This window comes from Aquarana catesbeiana, linkage group LG01 (genome assembly GCF_042186555.1).
Source record: "Aquarana catesbeiana isolate 2022-GZ linkage group LG01, ASM4218655v1, whole genome shotgun sequence".
Taxonomy (NCBI): Eukaryota; Metazoa; Chordata; class Amphibia; order Anura; family Ranidae; genus Aquarana; species Aquarana catesbeiana.
Window position 1 is genome coordinate 397160084 of NC_133324.1, and position 24575 is coordinate 397184658.

General features: G+C 43.6%; 1 protein-coding gene and 1 long non-coding RNA gene across 4 annotated transcripts in view; one reads left to right on the forward strand and one right to left on the reverse strand.

Annotated features, from left to right (window-relative positions):
* Positions 1-24575, forward strand: part of LOC141147491 (uncharacterized) — a 53486-nt gene that overhangs the window by 15306 nt on the left and 13605 nt on the right. The gene's annotated exons all lie outside the window — the stretch shown is intronic.
* Positions 24240-24575, reverse strand: part of LOC141147467 (tight junction protein 2-like) — a 70727-nt gene continuing 70391 nt past the window's right edge. For all 3 annotated transcript variants that reach the window (XM_073634712.1, XM_073634719.1, XM_073634709.1), the window contains one exon: positions 24240-24357. The gene's annotated coding sequence lies outside the window, so the exon portion shown is untranslated. The remainder of the gene's footprint in view (positions 24358-24575) is intronic.

Here is a 24575-nt window from a genome sequence, read left to right on the forward strand (position 1 = left end):
GGAGACGCTAGTGGGAATTGTGCGGGAGAACATGACCCAGGCCCAGACCAGGCAGAAAGTGTGGTATGAGCGTAATGCTAGGGAGCAGACCTATGACACTGGTCAGAAGGTGTATGTCCTGCTTCCCCTGCAGCAGAACAAACTCCAAGCAGCATGGGAAGGCCCGTACACCATCACCCAGCGTCTGAATGATGTCACCTACTTGGTCAGGTTGGGAGAAGGGCGTAGATGGCAGAAGGCCATTCATGTTAACATGATCAAAGCCCATCATGAGCATACGGCCTATGTCATGCCAGTCTGCAGCAGGCCAGAGCCTGAGGAGGCTGATCCACTTCTAGACCTGCTAGCAGACACCAGGGAGGTAAACTCAGAACTCCTGATAAACTCCAATCTTACCCCCACCCAGGTACCTGGACTGAAGCGAGTGCTGGCAGTACATGGTAGCAGGTTTACGGGAAAACCTGGGAGGACACACCTCGTTGTTCACCAGGTGGACACCGGGGCACATCCTCCCATTAAACAGTCGGCCTATCGCATCTCCCTGGAGGTGCTGGCCGACATGAAAAGGGAGGTGGAGGAAATGCTGCAGCTGGGGGTGATTCAGAAGTCCCACAGTGCCTGGGCGTCCCCAGTAGTCTTGGTCCCCAAAAAGGACCAGACGACCAGGTTCTGTGTGGACTACCGGAAGCTGAATGCCATCACTACTGCAGATGCCTACCCCATGCCCCGGATTGATGAGTTGTTAGATAGGCTGGCGGCTGCCTGTTATATCACAATCATGGATCTGAGCAGGGGGTACTGGCAAATTCCTCTGGCCCCCGAGGCTCGGGAAAAGTCGGCCTTCATCACCCCATTCGAATTGTTCGAGTTTACTGTCATGCCGTTTGGGATGAAGAATGCCCCAGCTACCTTCCAGAGAGTCATGAATGACTTACTGGAGGGGCTGGAAACCTTTGCCGTAGCCTACCTGGATGACATCGCCGTGTTCAGCCCTACCTGGAAAGAACACCTGGTGCACCTGTCACAGGTCCTGGACCAACTGACAGCTGCCAATCTGACTGTAAAACCCAGTAAGTGTCAGATTGGCATGACTGATGTGCAGTACTTGGGACACCAGGTAGGAGGAGGTACCCTGAAACCCGAGACAGGGAAGGTTGAGGCCATCCTGGCCTGGTCTACCCCTCAAACCAAAAAGCAGGTTATGTCTTTCTTGGGGACCGCTGGCTACTATAGGAAGTTTGTATGTAATTATAGTAGCCTGGCCAAACCTCTGACTGACCTAACCAAAAAGAAACTGCTCAAGGTGGTGTCTTGGACACCAGAATGAGAGCATGTATTTAAGGCCTTGAAAGAGGCGCTGGCCAGCGCCCCTGTGCTGCAGGCTCCAGACTTCACCCGCCGTTTCCTAGTGCAGACGGATGCCTCTGCCTATGGATTGAGTGCAGTCCTGAGCTAGGTGGACCAGGCCGGAGAGGAGCATCCCATCCTCTACCTGAGCAGGAAGCTGCTTCCCAGGGAAGTAGCATATGCCACGATCGAAAAGGAGTGTCTTGCGATCGTGTGGGCTCTCCAGAAGTTACAAACGTACCTTTATTGAGGGCACTTCACTGTGATCACAGATCACAATCCCTTGAGCTGGCTAAATCGTGTGGCTGGGGAGAATGGCAAACTACCTAGGTGGAGCCTAATTCTGCAGCAATACGATTTCACCATCCAGCATAAGAAAGGCAGCACCCATGGCAATGCTGATGGGCTGTCACGACAAGCTGAGCCCACAGGAGTCGGTTGCGTCAGGAGGGAAATTGTAGTTCCCTCCCATGCAACCACCTAAGGGGGAGGTGTAACGATATCACATACTGGACATGAAAAGCTGTAGCTAGCTGCCATGTTGTGTGGAAGAAGCCATGACTGTTGGCTAACCATGTAACATTACAGAGAAATCTGAACTCCCTCCTCCCTCCTCCCTCCTCCCTTGTCTTAGGAATTCAAAGCTTTTTAAGTTCAACAGAAAAGGTTATCTCAACAGAGAAAACAGAACCAGGCTAGGTCAGTAGAAAAACAGCTTGTTGAAAGGGCAGAGTGTTCAGGCCTGTCGTAAAACTGTCACCCTCTCCCTTCAGAGACCCAACAGGCCCCGGTTGTAAAATGTCTGAATACACCTCAGTGGGATAAGTATGAAATTTCAGCATGTTTCATAACTTCCGACTTAGTAGTAGCACACCCATAATATGGACATATTTTGTTTCCTCAGATAATATGTAACGTTTTAAGTCCAGACACCCCTATGTCAGGTCATATGGGAAACCCCTGGTACCACTTATTCCTCCTAAGCAGACTATACATTATAGACATAGCATGTTTAGACTTGTTTTGAAGGAAATCTCACGCTGAATAATAATATGGATATTTGGAGTCTGTAAACATTATAAATGCAGATATATGAATATGTATCACAAAATCTACCTGGGACGTGGTCATGAGTGTAGACACCTCCCAGCAACCAACCCCTAAACAAGATGACCAGACGATTGGTCACTGGTTGCTGTCAACACCCCCTTTGATTTGACAGAAAAGAGGAGATGCCAAGACAATGGTCAGTTCTCCTTTTACCATCCAAGAAGAAACATCTGCCAAGTTGAAAACCGATTACCTAGCTCATCAATCGAACTCTGATCAACCCTTGGACATTAATTGCAAGTATTCTTCCTTCCCAATTCTACCTTATTTCTTTGTTGGTGTATATTGTCTTTATCTTTGAAACATCTTTTTTCTGTAAATGTTTTATTTGCATCAACTTTGACCTTTTCATAATAAACCCTTATGTTGAAAAGTATTAACCTTGTCTCTAAAGCTCTTAACGCAAGCTATAAACGAACCTGCCTCTTGAAGGGCGCTACTGTTGTAGAGTATGACTCTGAGCAGACCTGTCTGTGGTGGCAGTGTGTATGGCAGACGCTTATTCTAAAATTATAATTGGTATTGCTAAAATTCTGAGTCTCCCCCGGCTCGGTCTTTTAAATGGGGGTGGTGGCAGTTAAAGGGTTAATTGTGTAATTAGCCCAGTGACAATCACTCTCAGGCTGCTCGCACCTAGATTGTGGTCCCGCAAGCTGGAAAATATTTGTGCTGGGCACAGCTGAGAGTGGCATTGTTACGTAAGTGACAGCGTGGTGTGAGGTTGGCCGGTCCTTCATTGCAAGTTAGCGAGGAGGGCAGGGATCTGACACCCGCGTTCGTCACAGGGGTGCCCCCTTAATATGAGGGCTTAGGGTCCAGAACTGAGCACCATACTGCCTTGGACCTGGAGGCCGGAGAAAAACAAAAGGAACTCTTTTTAGCCTCAGGCGTAGAGGGATTCCCAGATGGAGATCTTGCCTTCTTTATCTGGGGGAAAAAGGTATTCTTTCCCCTGATGACTTCCTCAATGAAGTTGTCTAGGCATTGGCCAAATAGGTGTTTCCCATCAAAAGGCATATGCAAGAGGCATTTCTTCCACTGATGCTCCTTAGGCCAGCATTTGAGCCAAAGGGTCATTTGCATACTGAAAGAAGGCCCATTCTAGGGATTTTCATTGGCGTCACCAGGGTGGGGCCTGAGGGGGCCACGACCCCCCCAATTTTCCTGTGTGCCCCCCATGTGCCCCCCCAAGTTATGTCACTGTAATAACCGAAATATGGCCGTTGTCCAGCACCGCGGCTGTCCGAGTGCAGTCCGCCCGCTTAAATGACTCACTATGACTGTCAGTCTCTGAGCCAGTAAGCAGGGCTAGCCCAGGTGACGTCGCATGACAGCCGCCGGCTGCCGCTGTTGTTTATGGGAGTTGTAGTTCGTGGCGGTGGCTGCGTGCTCAAGCTCCCTGCTCCCGCTCCTGGGGGGTGGAGTTAGTCTAAGGAGAGGAGAGCAGCACAGCCAGCCTGAACCTGCGTGCTACAACTCCCATTGCCGCGGTCGCATATTGCCTGGCCTGCCTGGACACCACGTCACGTGGCTGGCCTGGGCAAGCCTGGTGGCTGCAGTACAGAGTACTGTGTAGTGGAGACCCCAGGAGCAACATCACTGACTGACCCCCACGACTGGAGAAAGCAGCAGTGCAAGGAAAGAGAAGGTGGAAGAGAGAGGACCCGTCCTGTCCTGCTGACAGTGCTGAGCTCGGATACTGCCGAGCAAGGTGAGAGACCCTGACACCCCCACAGGATCGATTCCCCCCCCCCCCATACACCTCATCTACCTTGCCCATCATGGCCTGTGATTCCTGCTGGGAGTGGGTTTATTTTTTAATAAAAATGTGTTTGCATTTTATATATATATATATATATATATATATATATATATATATATATATAATTTGCATTTTATGGTTGCCCCCCCCCTACTTTTGTCCTTGTCCACCCACGTGCCCCCCCTAAATATGGAAGCTAGAGACGCCACTGGGTATTTTACATATATGCTAGCCTATCAGCCATGACCTCAAATTGTTAGAGGACAGAGGCATCTGGCAAGATAGAAACATGATTCTGGGACATACCATCAGACCAGATGGCTAAAGTCTGGCAGATGAACATAATTGCAATGTCCTGTGAGGGAGATTTAGACCTTATGCTGGCCAGAGATGGTTCGAATCTTGGCTGGTTTAATAGGGACCGACTGAGATGCAAACCATCTATGGGCAGGCTGATTGTGACCAAGTGGATTGATGGATCCAGCATGTAGAATTTTTACATGCGATTATTGCCAGCGGCTATAGCAACTGGCAATGATCACTCTGTTCTCCGGGCAGGGATGGCTTCCTGTTGGGAGAAATTCCCCCATCAATGTTGACTGTGTTGATGGGGGAATTGAGTGATTTTCTTTCCTGTAACCCATGATTGCCCGAAAGAAAACCACATCATCTATGGCCTGTCTTAGTAGGGGTTCTAGCCTTTTATCCGTTTTGTCTTTAAACATGGGGATGACCTCAACAGGGACAGTCAAACTCTTGTTAAGAGAGGAAATGGCTGGGTCCACAGCTGGAACAGACTACTTCTTTAGAAACTCCTCCATGGGGTATTATTAGGAAAATGATTAGGAGGAGGAAAGACCTTTTCTGGGTTATACCAATCACTATACAGGACTGAATGCAAGAAGAAATGCACTGGAAATGTCTTAACAGGTTGAGAGTAGACACTTTAAGTGTTAGTCAATGCAGGCAGCTCCAAATATAGGCATGTGTGGACTGCGTCAGTAGGGATCGAGATGGTATTCTTAATTTGTGGAGTGATATCTGTAGTCCGACTCCTCGTGTGCCTGAAATAAGGATAAGGCGCAATGTTCCTCATCCTTGGCTGACTAAGCAGCAGCAATTGCAGCCTCAGGGAATTCAGAGATGCACTCTAGTGGAGAGGGCGTAGAAGCATGCTAGCAGCCCCTGCATTCTGATTTAGCCATCATGACTGCAATTTTGTCCATGAACTTAGACATACAGTCAGGTCCATAAATATTGGAACATCGACACAATTCTAATCTTTTCGGCTCTATACACCACCACAATAGATTTGAAATTAAACAAACAAGATGTGCTTTAACTGCAGACTTTAATTTGAGGGTATTTACATCCAAATCAGGTTAACGGTGTAGGAATTACAACAGTTTGTATATGTGCCTCACACTTTTTTAAGGGACCAAAAGTAATGGGACAGATTAACAATCATCCATCAAACTTTCACTTTTTAATTATTGGCTGCAAATCCTTTGCAGTCAATTACAGCCTGAAGTCTGGAACGCATAGACATCGCCAGACGCTGGGTTTCCTCCCTGGTGATACTCTGCCAGGCCTCTACTGTAACTGTCTTCAGTTCCTGCTTGTTCTTGGGGCATTTTCCCTTCAGTTTTGTCTTCAGCAAGTGAAATGCATGCTCAGTCGGATTCAGGTCAGGTGATTGACTTGGCCATTGCATGACATTCCACTTCTTTCCCTTAAAAAACTCTTTGGTTGCTTTCGCAGTATTATTATTATTATACAGGATTTATATAGCGCCAACAGTTTGCACAGAGCTTTACAACATGGGGGCAGACAGTACACTTACAATACAAATCAATACAGGAGGGATCAGAGGGCCCTGCTCGTTAGAGCTTACAATTTAGAAGGGAGGGTCAAGTGGAAACAAAAGGTAATAGCTGTGGGGGATGAGCTGATGGAAAAAATGAAAATACAGTAGTTAGGTGTGGGTAGGATAGGCTTCTCTGAAGAGAAGGGTTTTCAGGGATCGTCTGAAAGCTAATAAAGTAGGAGATAAGCGGACAGATTGGGGTAGGGCATTCCATAGGATTGGAAAGGCTTTGGAAAAGGCCTGGAGGCGAGCATGGGAGGAGGTGACAAGGGAGCTAGAGAGCAGGAGGTCTTGAGAGGAACGAAGAGAGCGAGTAGGTTGGTATTTAGAGATTAAGCTAGTGATGTAGCTGGGGGCAAAATTGTGGATGGCTTGGTACGTAGTTGTTAGAATTTTGAATTTAATTCTTTGGCCGAGCGGAAGCCAGTGGAGGGATTGACAGAGAGGAGTGGCAGACACAGAGCGATTGGTAAGGTGGATGAGTCTGGCAGCAGCATTCATAATGGATTGAAGAGGTGATAGACTATGTAGAGGTAAGCCAATGAGAAGGGAGTTGCAGTAGTCGAGGCAAGAGATGACCAGCGAGTGAATTAAGAGCTTTGTTGTGTCATTGGTTAGAAAGGGGCGTATTTTGTAGATGTTGCGGAGGTTGAGGCGGCAGGATTTGGACAGTGATTGGATGTGTTGCTTGAAGGAGAGTTCAGAGTCTAGGACTACACCTAGAACCTTGGCATGTGGGGATGGGCTTATAGTTGTGCCATCGATTTTGACAGAGAGATCAGGGGAAGAGGCATATGGGGGAGGAAAAATTATAAGTTCGGTTTTGGCTAGATTGAGTTTGAGGAAGTGGTGTGACATCCAGACTGATATATCTGAGAGTAAATTAGTGATACGTGAGGAGACAGAGGGAGTGAGCTGAGGGGTAGAGAAATAGATTTGGGTGTCGTCAGCGTAGAGGTGGTATTGGAAGCCATGGGAGGCTATCAGTTGACCCAGGGAGGCAGTGTAGATTGAAAATAGTAGAGGTCCAAGAACAGAACCCTGAGGGACCCCAACAGAGAAAGGAAGAGGAGAGGAGGAAGTAGAGTTTTAAGAAACGCTAAAGGTGCGGTTGGATAAGTAGGAAGAGAACCAGCGAAGTGTACAGTCACGGAGACCAAAGGCGTGTAGTTTTTTGAGGAGGAGGGGGTGGTCAACCGTATCAATGGCAGCAGAGAGGTCCAGGAGTAGGAATACAGAATAGTGTCGATTGGTTTTGGCCGTTAGTAGATTGTTTGTTAGTTTTAGGAGAGCAGTTTCTGTGGAGTGTTGAGGACGAAATCCAGACTGAAGGGGATCAAGAAGACCATTATCAGTGAGGTGGACGCTCAGTCGGTTGTAGACCAGATGTTCGAGGAGTTAGGATAAGAAGGGGAGCAAGGAGATGGGGCGTAGGTTGTTAAGATTGGATGGGTCCAGTGAGGGCTTTTTAAGTATGGGTCTGACAAGTGCATGTTTTAGAAAGTTAGGGAAGATGCCAGAGGAGAGGGAGAGATTGAAGATGTGGGTTAGAGAGTGTAGCATAGGGCCAGAGGGTGAACGTAGCATTTGTGAGGGAACAGGATCAAGAGGGCAGGTGGTAAGGTGGACATTAGCAAGTAGTTTAGCAACTTTGTCTGTAGTGGTGGGGTTGAAAGAAGGAAATAATGATTGTGCCTGTGGGCATGAAGTGTAAAGCGTGGAGGGTGTCGGCACAGTAGAGATCTCTGCGCGAATAGTATCAATCTTCTGTTTGAAGTGATTGGCGATATCCTGGGCAGTGAGTGAGTTGGCGGGTGGAGGACGAAGTAGAGAGTTGAAGGTGGAGAAGAGTTGACAGGGACAGGATGATAAGTTGCTAATGAGAGTGGTAAAATAGGTCTGCTTGGCAGAGAGGAGGCTGGAATTGTATTTTTGGAGGGCAGATTTATATTGATTGAAATCTCTCTGGGACTTAGTCTTACTCCACAGGCGCTCAAGAGCACGACTACGTTTTTTCAGACTTCTAGTATCATCTGTTTGCCAAGGTTGAAGGGGTCTGGGCTTGATTCTGTGTGTAGTGAGGGGGGCCAGTGAGTTTAGTGAGGCTAGAAGTGAAGCGTTGTACACAGAAGTGGCTAGGTTGGTGCAGGATAGGGGTGAGATTTTGTCGTAGAGGTTGTTGATAGCAGAGTAGAGAAGAGAAGGGTTGAGATGACATAGGTTTCTGCGGCTAACTTTAAGGTGGTTGGAGGGATAGGAGGTGAAGGAAAGGGAGAGAGTGAAACTAATAAGGTGGTGATCAGAGAGAGGCAATAGATAGTTAGAGAGGTTGCATGGAGTGCAAAGGTGAGAGAACACGAGGTCAAGGATATTGCCTTCTGAGTGAGTTGGAGCATGTATCCACTGCTTCAGGTCAAAGGAGGATGTTAGGCTAAGAAGTTTGTAAGTGGAAGGAGTGTTAGTATTAATAGGGATGTTGAAGTCCCCGAGAATGATTGTGAGGATTTCAGAAGAAAGAAAGTAGGGTAGGGTAAAGTAGGGTAGCCAGGCAGAGAAGTCTTCAAGAAAGATTGATAATGGTCCAGGGGGCCTATAGATCACAGCTATCCTTAGAGAAATTGGAGTGAAAAGACGAATGCAGTGTGCTTCGAAAGAGAAGAGTGACAGAGAGGGAGGTGGCTGAAGTACCTGAAAGGTGCTATGTGGGGCTAGAAGGATTCCGACACCTCCTCCCTTACTCCCTTAGGATCTGGGAGAGTGAGTCCAGAGAAGACCACCATGGGATAGGGCAGCAGAAGATGCAGTGTCAAATTCGTGGAGCCAGTTTCGGTAATGGCGAGTAGGTTAAATGAGTTGGCAATAAAGAGGTCAGGGAGAGAGGTGAGTTTGTTGCAGACAGAGCGGGAGTTCCAAAGGGCACAAGAGAAAGGGAATCTGGTCTTGGGAAGAATAGAAATGGGAACTAAATTGTGTTGATTGCGGCTGCTGCCAGAGGGTGCAGGGTGATGGGTGCATGGGGTACAGTTAAATGATGGAGGCCCAGGGTTTGGGGATATATCTCCAGAGGTTAGGAGAAGCAAGAGGGTGAGGGAGGTAATATGGGAGTGGGATTTATATGAAGGGACATGTCCCAGGGTCTTGGAGATTTTTAGTGTTTGTGGATTTAGAATTAACAGGAGTTGGTGGGTGCAGTAATAAGGATAGGACAGAAGTGAGGGATATATATATATATATATATATATATATATATATATATATATATATATATATATATATATATATATATGCTGTGGGGGGGAGAAGAGGGGTGAAGGAGAGATAGTTTTACGATGGAGGACAGAGTTGTCAAAAGCAGTGGTAGAGAATGCATGTTACAAGGAAAAAAGAGCTAAAGGAGTAAACAAGGTCACCTGATGTCTGTGTGCTGTTTTTCAAAGTGTTTATCTTGTGTCCCTTCGCTTTGTGCATTCGCTTAAGTGCAGAGTCAGAAGTGTATTCCACTTATAGAAATCGCCACTTTGAGAAAGAGCCAAGTTGCAAATGTGTACCCCCTGCAAATGCTTCCCCCAAGAGAAGCTTATATATATACACTGATAGGGGTAGGGTGTGGGTGGATTTCAATTAGCAATCAAGAGGTTATAAAGCTTGGCTGGTTAACAGGGCAAAATTCTTAAGTCAGAAACAGACTAGCAAGAGGGCACTAAAGTTAAACGGGCCATAATTTTGGGTAAGACAAGGGAGATAATAAAGCATTGTAATGTGGACAGATCTACAGACAGTTAAGTAAAAATAACATGCCAGCATTATTAGAGACACATAAGAAAAAAAGATAGCAGTGTTTCAGTTTTTGGGTGGAGTTGCAGCAGTAGGAGCATACCAGAGTTAAGAGACATAGGAGACAGTTTTCACTAATGCAATTCTAGCTGGAGTTGCAGCAGTAGGAGCATACCAGAGTTAAGAGACATAGGAGACAGCTTTCACTAATGCGATTCTAGCTGGAGTTGCAGCAGTAGGAGCATACCTGTGGGAGAACAAAGATGATATTTTCAGATCAGACAGTCAGATGATGAGTGATAAGTGCAGAGTCAGAAGTGTATTCCACTTATAGAAATCGCCACTTTGAGAAAGAGCCAAGTTGCAAATGTGTACCCTCTGCTTTGGGTCATTGTCCATCTGCACCGTGAAGCGCCATCCAATGAGTTCTGAAGCATTTTGCTGAATATGAGCAGATAATATAGCTTGAAACACTTCAGAATTCATCTTGCTGCTTTTGTCAGCAGTCACATCATCAATAAATACAAGAGAACCAGTTCCATTGGCAGCCATACATGCCCACGCCATGACACTATCACCACCATGCTTCACTGATGAGGTGGTATGCTTTGGATCATGAGCAGTTCCTTTCCTTCTCCATACTCTTCTCATCACTCTGGTACAAGTTGATCTTGTTCTCATCTGTCCATAGGATGTTGTTCCAGAACTGTGAAGGCTTTTTTAGATGTTGTTTGGCAAACTCTAATCTGGCCTTCCTGTTTTTGAGGCTCACCAATGGTTTACAGCTTGTGGTGAACCCTCTGTATTCAGTCTGGTGAAGTCTTCTCTTGATTGTTGACTTTGACACACATACACCTACCTCCTGGAGAGTGTTCTTGATCTGGCCAACTGTTGTGAAGGGTGTTTTCTTCACCAGGGAAAGAATTCTTCGGTCATCCATCAAAGCTGTTTTCCGTGGTCTTCCGGGTCTTTTGCTGTTGCTGAGCTCACCGGTGCGTTCTTTCTTTTTAAGGATGTTCCAAACAGTTGATTTGGCCACACCTAATGTTTTTGCAATCTCTCTGATGGGTTTGTTTTGTTTTTTCAGCCTAATGATGGCTTGCTTCACCGATAGTGACAGCTCTTTGGATCTCATATTGAGAGTTGACAGCAACAGATTTCAAATTCAAATAGCACACTTGAAATTAACTCTGGACCTTTTATTTACTCCTTGTAAGTGGGATAATGAGGGAATAACACACACCTGGCCATGGAACAGCTGAGCAGCCAATTGTCCCATTACTTTTGGTCTCTTAAAAAGTGGTAGACACATATACAAACAGTTGTAATTCCTACACCGTTCACCTGATTTGGATGTAAATACCCTCAAATAAAAGCTGAAAGCCTGCAGTTAAAGCACATCATGTTCGTTTCATTTCAAATCCATTGTGGTGGTGTATAGAGTCAAAAAGATTAGAATTGTGTCGATGTCCTAATATTTATGGACTTGACTGTAGCAGCTGAGAATTATTTCCTAGAAAATACTGAGGAAAGGGTAGCCTTGCAGAGGTTAAGGAAGACTTAGAGGAGTGCTGAGATTCAGACAGGGAACCGTGATCAATGTCAGGTCTCATAGAATGGATACTGCTAGACCCCCTGTCCCTGTTAGCAAACCGTAAGCTGGCAAGGTTCCCAGTAGTGCTGCCTTTGTTCCTATAATCTACCATACTAGAAGAGAGTGAGAGATTGCCAAGAAGGTTAGTCATAATTTAGCTGCTGGAGCAGGAAGGGTTAATGCAGCCTGTGACTAACTACAGTCAAGAGGATCCTAGAACTGATTCAGATGCAGAGGGGAGGGAAGGCAATGAGGTTTGCATGATCTCGAAGAAATTGGTGTGCGCATGCACAGTATAGCCATCATAGCAGGGACTTATGCATAGGGATGAGCCGAAACCCCCCGGTTCAGTTTGCACCAGAACATGCGAACAGACAAAAAATTTGTGCAAACATCGTTAAAGTTTATGGAACACAAACATGAAAAATTAAAAGTGATCAGTTTAAAGGCTTATATGTAAGCTATTGCCATAAAAAGTGTTTAGGGACCTGGGTCCTACCCCAGGGGACATGTATTAATGCAAAAAAGTTTTAAAAACGACAGTTTTTTCAGAAGCAGTGATTTTAATAAAGCTTAAAGTGAAACAAAAAAAATATTCCTTTAAATAGCGTGCCGGGGGGGGGGGGGGTCCCATTAGTCTGCCTGTAAAGTGGCGCATCTCTCATGTGTTTTACCCTGCTGCAGCAAGATGACATTTCTAAAGCAAAAAATGTCATTTAAAATTGCTTGCGGCTGTAATGTATTGTCGGCTCCCGGCAATATAGATTAAAAAAAAACTGCCAAAATGTAAAAAATACAGCAAGCAGCCATGGCAGGCCAGGAAAGGCTGGGGGGGGGGGGGGGGGGAGCGAGCACCTTCCCACCTCCTGAACCATACCAGACCGCTTGCCCGTCCCCCCCAAAGCACCTTGTCCCCAAAAGATGGGGTCAAGAGCCTCATCCCCACAACCCTTGCCCGGTGGTTGTGGGGGTATGCGGGCGGGGGGCTTATCAGAATCTGGAAGCCCCCTTTAATAAGGGGGCTCCCAGTTCCTGCCCTCATGTGAATGGGTAGGTAACCCTACCCATTCACCAAAAAAAAAAAAAGTGTCAAAAAAGTAAAAACAACAGGAGACAGTTTTTAATAATTCCTTTTTTTTTTTTTTTAATAAAGTGTCCCGCGATGTCCATCCATCAATCACGGTGCCTGACAGACCCAAAAAATAGGAAAAAAAAAAAGCTCCGCCTCGATGGGAGGCATCCCACCAACTGCTGTCTCTTGGCTGTGACAGGTGTTATATAACGGGTGACCCCACCCCCCTCTGTCACATGACATCAGAAGGGGGCGGGGTCACCTTACCCATTCATATAGGAGGGGAGCTGGGATATGGGGGCCCACTTATTAAAGGGGGCTTCCAGATTCCGATAAGCCCCCCGCCCACAGACCCCCACAACCACCAGGCAAGGGTTGTGGGCATAAGGCTCCTGTCCCCATCAACGTGGGGACAAGGTGCTTTGGGTATGGTTCGGGGGGGGGGGGCTGCTTGCTCGGATAAGGGTCTGGTATGGATTTTGGGTGGACCCCCACGCCATTTTTTTTAAATGTTGGTGCTGGGTTCCCCTTAACCACTTCAATACACTGTGTTATATATACTATGCTTCCTGCACTGACTGAATAAAGAGTCTACACCGAATATCTAGTCTACACTAAATGCAGAGTGTATAATATGTATAATATATATATATATATATATATATATATACATACATACACACAATTTATTTATATTATTATACTGACACTAACTAACCTGCCTAATCTAGCTCAATCTCCATCCACAGTCACACACTATACACGGCCGATATGTAAGCAGCCTTATGTAGTGTGGGGCATGGACTTAGTCCCCCTGAGCCATGGTTGGCCAATGCCTTTGGCCAATTATGGCTCTCGCAGCAGAGCGCGCTGTGATTGGCCAAAGCATGCAGGGCAGGTGCATACTTTGGCCAAATCATCAGACATCAATGCACTGCGCTCTCGCAGTGCATTGTGGGGCGTTCCGCAGCAATCAAATTTGCTGCAAATGTCCCATAATATTCACTGTTTGGCGAAACATCAAGCTCATCCCGACTTATGCACAAGTAGAGCACACATAGCCAAGCAAGGCAGGCTGCATTTATATGAAGAAACTGGCATGGCTGCCTTTTCTTGTTGTTGGCCGTGCAACCGAATGTGTCGGGGCCAGATTGCAGGGAGGAACAAAACTATGTGCACCAATCAGCTTTAAAAACATGGGAAAAAGCTCTACTCAATGCAGTGAAGGTCCAGCAAGGGCACATCAGGGGAGAGGGGCAGGATCCAGGGAGCATGTCACTCCCACCAATATTTTCCTCTCTTGTGAGCATGCCCTTTAAATGGTTTTCAAGGACAGGGTTTCAACAGATGGGTGCAGCGTGACCCTGCACCTGTAAAGCGCTCTTCTGCTGACTCAACAAGTTGCACAATAGGTACCTAGGTGAGGGTCTAATGCAGAGTCCAGTGCCAAAAGTCACAATATAGACTGGTTCTAATTCTCCATCGCAGAAGGGCCTGGGTACAGCTTCCATTGCAGAGCCAAGGATCAGCCAATTTAGAACTGCAAAATGAGCCCCTCCTGGCTCTGCAGCAACTGAATAAACGTTTTTCTTCTCTCAGAGGTCTATTTTCCTAGATAGAATACTAGCAAAAAGACAATTGATCCATTCTGGAAGTAGGAGTGCTTATACTGGACCATCATTGCAGCTTTGTTTTGCCAGTTTCCAAGCTCCTGAAGACAACAGTATAACCCAATGTACCTGAAATACTTCATCCTGGGTCATGTAATATTTAAGAAATCCTCATTTTCAGCTGTTCAGTGGGGGAAGAGACAGGGGTTGATTTACTAAAACTGGAAAGTGCTAAATCTGGTGCAGCTGTGCATGGTAGCCAATCAGCTTTCAACCTCAGCTTGTTCAAAAAAATTAAAATAAAACTGGAAGTTGATTGTTTTCTATGCAGAGATGCACCAGATTTTGCACCCTCAAGCTTTAGTAAATTAACCCCATCTTTCCCATCATGTTGATGGTTTTCTTTTGTTGTTAGCTGCCAGTTATGATGCTTTCTTGGATGAAAATTGCCATCAATCACCATTTGCTACTCTTGAACATCCTCATTACATGCATGACTATAGCTAATAATAGGGGCTGTGCTTTTGGTTTTGCCTAGTGTGAAACTTCCTAAAGGAGCGATACACCAAGCTGTTGAAGATTATATCCCAACAAACTAATACAGAAAAGGATTTTGCAGTTTGGTTTTGAGCTAGTATGCATCATATCAACACCAGGCATTGTAGGTAAAGATGAGAAGGGAAAAGTAGTTGCACTCATGTTGGTGCACGCTACATTTTTAGTTTATAATTTTTATAAAACCTACTAGCATGAATGTTTGGCAGTGAATTTATTCATGCAATTTGTTTAAAAAAATAGGAACAGTATTTTTTTTTTTTAAATTGTAGCTTTTGCATTTGTGAATGTAAAAAGTACATTGGAAATGCTTCCCAATATAGTTTTTTTCTACAAATAAAAGCAATGCTGACCTCTACAGGTCATTATCTATAATACACATTTGAAAAAGTGTTATATTATAATTTGCTGCACAAGATCTGGAGGATAATGCAGCAGTTACAGTAATTTACGAGATTAGAAATAATGTGGCGTCCTGTGACCACATAAAAGCACACAATTGAAGGTTGAGTGCTAATTTGCAAGTAGGGCCACAGGCACTTTGTAAAGTGGGTGTATTAAAACTTAATAATGCTTGACCTGAAATGGTTACATACATTCTCTGCATATTCTAACAAAATGTACTGGTAAAAAGCATGCATCAACAGGCGAAAATGGATGAATAATAATGGTTTCAGTTTTAAGCTGATTTTTTTTTTTTTCTTGTAACTTTAGGGTTCATGCTGCTTTTACAGGCATACAGCGTTTTGTAAAGATACCTGAATTTGGAGAAGCCGGTCTGTAAAACACATTTTGAACATTGTATATACTGTATTTGTGTATAGGACTTCAGGCTAGATAGTATACCAAGCCAGTTGAGGGTATTTACATATTTTAACTTTCTAGGGTGTAGATCCCTGGCTATATGTATCCCGACCACGACACTACCTGCCTGGAGTTTGCATGTTCTCCCTGTGTCTGCGTGGGTTTCCTCCGGGTACTCCGGTTTCCTCCCACACTCCAAAGACATGCTGGTAGGTTAATTGGATCCTGTCTAAATTGTCCCTAGTATGTATGAATGTGAGTTAGGGACCTTTAAAAATTGTAAGCCCCTTGAGGGTGTAGGGACTGATGTGAATGTATAATGTGTATGTAAAGCGCTGCGTAAATTGACGGCGCTATATAAGTACCTGAAATAAATAAATAAATAAAATAAATATGTTCTTCCTTGTTTTATGTGAGGTTACATTTTAATGAGGCTGTAAACAAACATATGAATTTTATTCATTGTCTTGTGTTGTGCCTATAACGTCCGTCTATATTGTAGCCTGGTGGAGAGTTTCTTCCCCTTTTCTGGTTTCCACACAGATAATTTCGGATGTGGCACTTTGAAAGTCTTAAGCAAGGGGTCTTCAAACTACGGCCCTCCAGTTGTTAAGGAACTACAATCCCCATCATGCCTAGTCATGTCTGTGAATGTCAGTGTTTTACAATGCCTCATGAAATGTGTAGTTCCGTAACAGCTGGAGGGCCGTAGTTTGAGGATCCCTGTCTTAAGCCCTTTGTGCTGCCGCCTCCCACCCCTTTAAGGAGTTTCAGATACCGGGAGGCAGGGTTTATGATCATGTGAACACCCTGACTGGCTGTCACATGATCAGGCGCTTTCCATTAGCCAACGTTAACTGTGCCGGGGGCACACAGCGTGCGTGCTCTCAGCACAGCTGTCGGCTAATTGGTACACAAATATACGCCCGCTCGGCCCCAAGGTCCACCCGCTGAGAGGTTGCATATTTGCGTACTGTCACCACCTAGTTGTTAATCATTTTATTATTTCTGCAGAAATCACCCTAGTGTAGCCAGTGTGCCCATTAATGATGTGAACTGAGCAATCATGAGTTGACTAACATTTACACAGTGTACAGAACTGATCCCAGCTGCTCTGTGCTATGAAGGTCATGCAATGATCAATCACAGTGATCACAAACGTAAACAGTGCAGCATTTACATTGGAAAGCCCCTCTCCTTCCTCTAACAATGGGGGAAAGAGGAACTAATGTATGAATGAGTCATTCTTCAGTTTCAGATAGCACAGATTAGTGGCAGCAGCTGATCACTTATCCTGCACATTAGTCCCTTCCTCTCCATCCTCCCACTCTAGGTGTCCTGTACATTATACCCCTTGACCTCCTCTTCCCTTTGTGTATGACCTGTATTCACTGTATCTAGTGCATCATTACCATACCCCATGTGTTAACACCTCAATACTGGAAGGTTTCTTCATTTCTAAAAAAAATAAAAATAAATATATATTAGATAACCTGGGGTGTTTCTACTTTCCAAAAAGGGGTCTTTTTTGGGGGTGTTCACACCTTCCGGTCTTTTTTTTTCAAAGGGGTTTACAAGAGGAAGATTTTTTTTTTTTCTTTATATATTACAAAAAATAAAAACCCATTGGTTATTAAAAATGCACTTCACCCGACGAAAATTCTGGCCAATCGCCTGAATTCCTTTCTACCGCGCCTGATAAAAAAGGATCAGGTGGGATTCGTCCCCCGTAGGCAGGCAGGAGATGCCATTAGACGACTCCTCCAAATCCAACATATAGCTCATGAAAGGTCCCTGGAGACAATGTTTCTTTCTTTAGATGTCAATAAGACTTTCGATACCTTATCCTGGCCTTATTTGACACAGGTCCTCACTCACTACGGTTTCGGCACCTCCTTTTTAAGTTGGGTCTCAGCCATATATCACTCGCCCCAGGCTAAAGTGCATTACTATGGATATGAATCGCCTACTTTCCCTATTAAGAGGGGAACTCGTCAGGGATGCCCGCTCTCCCCACTTCTATTTATACTAGCACTTGAACTCCTGGCAGAGGCCATACGCTCTCACCCAGATATATCAGGAGTAGAAGTAGCAGGCACCGTGCACAAATTGTCACTGTTTGCGGATGACATTTTATTAACCATTACTAAACCCAGAATCTCCCTCCCCAATTTATTCTCTCTCTTAGACTCCTTCGCCTCGTTCTCAGGCCTTTCAGTTAACCCGGCAAAATCTAAAGCGATGTCTATCAACCTTCGGGCCCTGGAACTAGAATCCCTACAATCAGCATTCTCATTCCAGTGGTTAACCTCACTACCCTATTTGGGTATTAAACTTACCCCAAGGTACTCGGGATTATACCAAGCCAATTTTCCTCCGCTTTTCCAAAAGCTGGAGGCTATGCTTGCCTCTTGGTCCACACTAGCGATTTCTTGGTTCGGCAGAATAGCGACGGTACGCATGACGTACCTCCCTAAATTGCTCTATTATTTTGGAGTTCTGCCAGTCCATGTGCCCCCCCCCATATCATTCGAATACATCAACGTAAAATTATGCAGTTTATATGGGGCCCCAAGAAGCCCAGGATCAAGAGACAGGTACTTTACGCGCTCAGAATCAATAGTGGCCTTTCAGTTCCTAATCTGCAAGCATATTATACGGCTGCGGGTATCGCCCCATTATCTCACCTCCATGAGAAACAACAAATGCCACTATGGACCACCATGGATTTAGTCAACGCACACCCAACACCTCTAGCTTCTCTTCCTTGGCTTCCTAAAGCACATCGCCCCTCTACCATAGGTCCCTGTCTGGCTCACTCCCTTAAACTGTGGGATGCGGTTAAGTACTCAGCAGGCCTAATTTCTCCGCATCTCCCATTACTTCGTCTCCTCCACTGCCCTTTATTTCAACCAGGTTGTGATAATCCACTGCAGTTTAAATGGTGGTCTGATAACGGTTTTACAGATATCCATTCGTTATTCACCCCAACCAAGATCATCCCTTTCGCGGCTTTACGTACTCACACGATATCCCCCTTAGGGAGCATTACAGTTACCTGAGAATTAGGCATTTTGTCCAACAGCTTGCAAAATCCCATTCGGCCCCCTTTACCATGACCCCATTTGAAAGCCTTTGTAGATCGTGCCCCCCAATCCTCGGGTCTAATTTCCCTCATATATATCGCTATAATTAATTCCAAGATGCCACCATTGAGACCCTATCATCTCCAATGGGAGGCCGAACTTGGGAAACAATTAGACCCGGAGGACTGGCAAGGTATGACTATTATGCTATCCAAATGCTCTAAGAATGTTCTCTTTTTGGAGAACGCTTACAAAGTCTTCTATAGATGTTACTATACCCCGGCTAGATTAGCAAGCTTCATCCCATCTTATTCCCCCCTCTGTTTTCGTGGGTGCTCACAGGAGTACACGATGGCACATATCTGGTGGACCTGCCCCAGGGTTTGCAGATTATGGGTCAGAGTATATGCACTACTACGCAATCTTTTTAATACCACTATAAAGCGGGACCCTTTTGAGGCCCTTTTATGGAAACTGATTGCAGAACTTCTTCGTCCTGAACGCCAATTAGCAGCACATATTTTTACCGCAACTAAATTGACCATAGCAAGGGCCTGGAAAACTCAGAACCTCAGCTTTGAGGCAGTTAAAAATTGTGTGAATGATATCATGGTAAATGAGAAGCTTACAGCCATATTGTTGGACACGCATGATAAATTCCTCAGGATATGGCAACCCTGGGTGACCCATAATCGTCCATCAAGATTTGACCTAACGCTTCTTTCCCTATAATGAGCCTCCGTTCCCCCCCACCCCAGGGTTCTCCCCCCCCCTTTTTCCCACCCCCCTCTACTCCCACTTTCAATTTCTCTTTCCTTCTTCTTATTCAGGCCCTTGGGCTTAAGTCTACAGAGATTGGATATTTAAGGTAACAAAAAAAAAAAAAGTTATTCCATACAAAAGGTATGTTATCTTTTTCAAAGTTAATCAATTTAATCTGATTTTATTTCTGGTTCTTTTTTTTTTTATTAATGCAATACGTATTACAATAACATCTCGCTAGGCATCCTTTAAATGTTCAAGAGGGTTTGCAAACATAATATTCTGTGTTTGCAGTTTACCGCTAGGCTAGTAAACACAAGATGAAGACTCTCCTTAGTATGTCGCCTGGCCTTGGCCTTGAGCTGCCTGAGACCAGGCTTAAATCTTTGAATGTCAGTTCTACCTGCCGGATACCGGCAGTCTTATACCTGTTAATTCATGATGTATCCATTACTGTTTTGTACTATTCTGTTGATATATATTTTCAATAAAACTCTTGGTATAAGAAAAATGCACTTCACCCTCCCTAGCAATTTTGAGGGCATGCAAGTTGTTCCTGCATTGAAAAAAAAAAAAAAAAATACATACTTATTGGTTCATGGAGTCCAGCATTGTGCCTCTTGCAGCCCAAAGTTTTTCTTCCACCCTGCCATCTTTGATTGTTATTCTGCGCATGTGCAGCCACACCACAAATCTTTATCTATGGGAAATGCATAAAAACCCCCACACACACACACACCCCGAGTGTATCCCAAGTCCCATATACCTGCTGCTTTCTGTGCATGCACGGACATGCAATGGGTGTCTGCAAGGTCCTATAGACCTGCTATAGACACAGATGATTCCATAAGAGCAGACCTAGCCCTGGAAATGTCATCCTTGCTTAGGCCAGGATACAGGAAGCAAGTTGATTACCAAATAAAAAAAAAGTTGTTAAAAAAAAAAAAATCACAATTCTGTAAGAGGGAGGGAGAAAGATTTAGAGGAGAGTAAACCAAATTCCTGGGTGAAGTTCAGCTCTAAATACCACCAAAAGAAAGTTATATCCATCAATAAAAAAAAATGTATAAAACTAGCAGCCATTAAAAGCAGCAGTTAAAGCAGAAGTAAAGACAAGTTTATTTTTTTCACTTTGAATAAAGTATGGGAGGATTATAACCCATTTATTTTTACCATCTGTGTCCCATTGGGGAAATTTCCCTTCACATCCTGTCCCATAGACAAAAGAGGAAATTTCTCTTAAAGTGGGGGAAACTTTGGTTGGCACCAGAACTAGCATCCCCATTGGAAGATTTCCCCTTCTTCCTCATATATATTCACCCAGTTCTCCTGAGTATCACATTTGTGCACTTTATTATTCCTAGGAAATCCCTCCTTTCAATTACCAACTCCAGCAATGGTATACACTGTAAACCATGACAGAACTTAGCAGATATAGTGTTCAGCAAACTAAAATCTGATTCCTATCACAGAACAAGGTGACCAGCAAAAGTTTGTTACAGGGCTTGGAGCAAACCATAGAACACTGGCAGATGCACTTAGAACAATTCCTATTTTTAAAGAATTAAACCCCCTGCTAAGAAAAAATAAATAAATCTCTTGCTTAAAGCAAAATTTAAATCTTTGACATCTTTATCTAAAACTTTGCTACAAAGGGTCTCAGAAAAACAAAACTGTTTTAGTGACAGACTATCATATAAAGTGGGTAAATACAGTAATGTGAATACCAGTACTCTATTATAGGGTTTGTTTAGTATTTGTGTGGGTTACATTGCAAAAAGTTATCTTTTATTCATCTTTTCTTTTGTCTATGCTCTCTAGATTGTATTCCAGAGAAATTGCATGTTGTGTTTAGCGGTTAGTAAAATGGATGATTTGTTAGACTTCCAAACAGGACAAATCGTGGGTGCCCATTTAGCTGGAGCATTTCTACCCGAAACAGCCAAACTGTTTAGTTTTCAAAAACAACACTCTTAACCAATGCTATAACACACTGGCATATAACCTAGACAGTATAAACAAAGACTTTTTTTTCAGTGTAGTCTATACAAATAAAATTAGGCCCTATAATACTGGTGTTTACATTCTGTCCATTCCTATATTTTTATTTCACCCATAGTTACATTTTAAATTGTATTAAAGTACCGTTTTGTAAAAAGATGATAGAAAAATAGGTGTATGGCTGAAAGAGACAGCACCACATCCCTTAGTAAATTGAAAACATGCCATACAGCAGGGGTCCCTAAACTACAGCCCTCCAGTTGTTCAGGAACTACAATGCCCCACGGGATGTGTAGTTCCGCAACAGCTGAAGGGCTGTAGTTTGGAGATCCCTGCCATACATGATGGTACTTTAGAGGTGCTGATACCCCCCTCTCAGAATGAAAGTCAATACATGATTAAAAGGTAAAAAAGTATTTATTACACAAATGGTAAAAAAAGACAAAAAAAAAAATAAGGAAGAAGGACATACTAGTGGTCTAACCCTTAAAAAGCACAAGTGATTTTTTCTACACATTAACAAAACGATAAACACCCCTGAAGGTAGAGTTTCCTTCCCGCATGTAATATCATATACGTATAGCAAGTAATATTGGTGGACTAAAAATCCAAAATAGGTTATAGCAGGGAATGATAACTCGTCCCGTCCCATCCTGTCCATCCCTTTTTTTGTAAAAGTCAGTACTTACTTTGCACCCGCCTAAAAGTATGCCCAATAACCTGTGATGTGCATACTTTTATTATTATTATTATTATACAGGATTTATATAGCGCCAACAGTTTGCGCAGCGCTTTTGCTATTCCTCTGTGTATAAACTTTGCCAAACAACCCCTTAACCATTTAAATAACTAAGCATACTTTTGTCTTCTGACTGAAGTACTTTGAAGCCCAACTCTGTATTCCCTGATATCTCCCTTGACGGTTGCTAATGTCACTCCCTGCAGTAGAGAAATTGAGTGACTGTAGATTGTGTTTTCATTCTACTACAGCATTTTGGCAAGGTCCAAAAAAATAGACCTTGTTGGTAGTGTAAGGTCCACTTTAAGAGAAATATTTTTAGCCTGAAGCTGGGCTTTAAGCAGAACTGCAGGCAAAAGCTAAATGCACAATAAAATAGGAGCCAATTTTACCAGACAAAAGATTTAGGACTTTGTTCAGCTATTCTTGTAGTTCACACACATCATACCGCACCGCCCAAAAATGGATACACTTATTTCTTGGATCTGTATTTCAGTTTCCTGTATGTCATCTTTGCCTCCAGCTGTTTGTTGGACATTAATTTACTAACATCACCTATGTCCAATTAGCAGTGAGGTTATTTAGAAAGCAGTAAAGTTGGACCAGGAATAATAAAACTGAATCTAGGAAGTAGTAGATTGATCTTCACAGCTGCAAAATGTGGCAGAGTTGTGTAAATCACACAACTGGTTTGTCAGAATTACAAATACTCAGATTAAATAAATCTTCCTACATACGTTGCACCTGTTCACCTGCGGCCATTTGCCGTGTACAGTCTTGTAAAACCCTGAGATAAATTAAAATTTTCAGAGACCCACAAATTAGAGGCCGGAGAGCTGAAATTATACACTGTAAACAAGCTCTGACAGCTGATTGGAGAGAATGGGCACACCCCCTCCTCACAGCACACAGGAAGGATGCAGAGTTGAAGTTCTCAATCACAGGCTGTATGCTTGGAGCTCTCCTCCCCATCACCTTTTTATCTCTTGGTGTTGGGAAAACCTGTCAAAAGTGGCTCATGCTTACAGCACAGTTATGAGGCAGCAGAGGGAGATCACACTCGGTGCTTTGTTCATATTCCATGTCCATTTAGCCATTTACCTGTAGTTCTAGTTTAAGTATTCCATATACAAACTAATGTATCTGACCCAAGTTAGAAATATTCAAATTTCGACTGAATAAAATAGGTTTAAAGAAAAATATATGAAGCGTGACTATTCTGAGCTTACATTTGAAATACAGAAGAGATACCAGCAAACTAGCTGACACGGGTAATCATCTTTGTTATAATGCAAAAGCAGCTAGCACTAGAACACAGAAAAAAACAGCAATATTTTACATCTGCTTCGTTTGCCTGCAAAATGCAGTAAATAAATTGAGGTCTTATTTTCACACATAGCACCTTCTTGTACTAGGCAGAAATAGTGCTATTCTATATCTCAAACACACAAGAGTTGGGGACTTTCGATTTTCAAGGATTTTGCTTACAATGTAAAACTGAAATGCAAGATGTATACAAAATGAGATCTGTTTGACTTTAGGCCTATGTCCCACTTGCCAGCAATATAACAACTAGAACTTTCTGATCTACACTTACGGCTTTTCCTTATTTTCCAAAGCAGTGAGGTGCCCCTACATTACAACAAGTAAAAGCTGTTTTTGGAATTTTTCTGCTAATTGTGTCAACGGTGGTAGAATCACCTCTGTGACAAGGCCCTTAGTGACATGTTTAACAGCAAATATTGAAGGCCTCTGAACAATTTCTATCATACTCAGATTCTCAGTGGGCCGTGTATGGTATAGCATTGTGAAATTGACTAAATTGTTTCTGGGAAATGGTGGTGGGGCAATAAGAATAAAATAAATGGAATGCATTTTTCGGGACACTTTTTAACTTCAGCTTAAAATTTGCCCCACTTTTTAGTGCATACACAAAAATATATACAGTCTAGAAAACCTGGGTGAAACCCTGCTAGGATTTTTATTAAGAATCCCCAAACAAACGTTCTATAATCATGCATATTTCCCATTTTCTGGGTGTGATTAGGACATAGCCTTTCCACTTTTGAATTCACCTTCCTAAATATCAAGAGACCAGGAAATAAGCAAGTCCCAAGTAGGGAAGCATTTCTGCAAATTAAGTTTAACAAAATATATGTTTGTTAAGAATTAGTCTTTAATGTAATACAAAATACAAATATTTTGTGTGCTCAAGTACATGTACATCTTTGGTTAGCAAAAGAGAAAATTTGATCTCGAACCCACAACATGGACCTGCAAAACAAACAAACAAAAAAAAAAAAAGAATAAAGCATTTTAACAGAATAAAAAATCATTTTAAACACAAAAAAGTCACAGCTTCCATCTAAGGCTCGGTTCACACTAGCCTGACTTTCAGTGCAACTTTGGAGTCCGACTTTGATGTGACTTTTTACACTGTGGCATTGAAGTCGTATCAAAGTCAGGTCAAGGTAGTGCAGGAACCTTTTCTA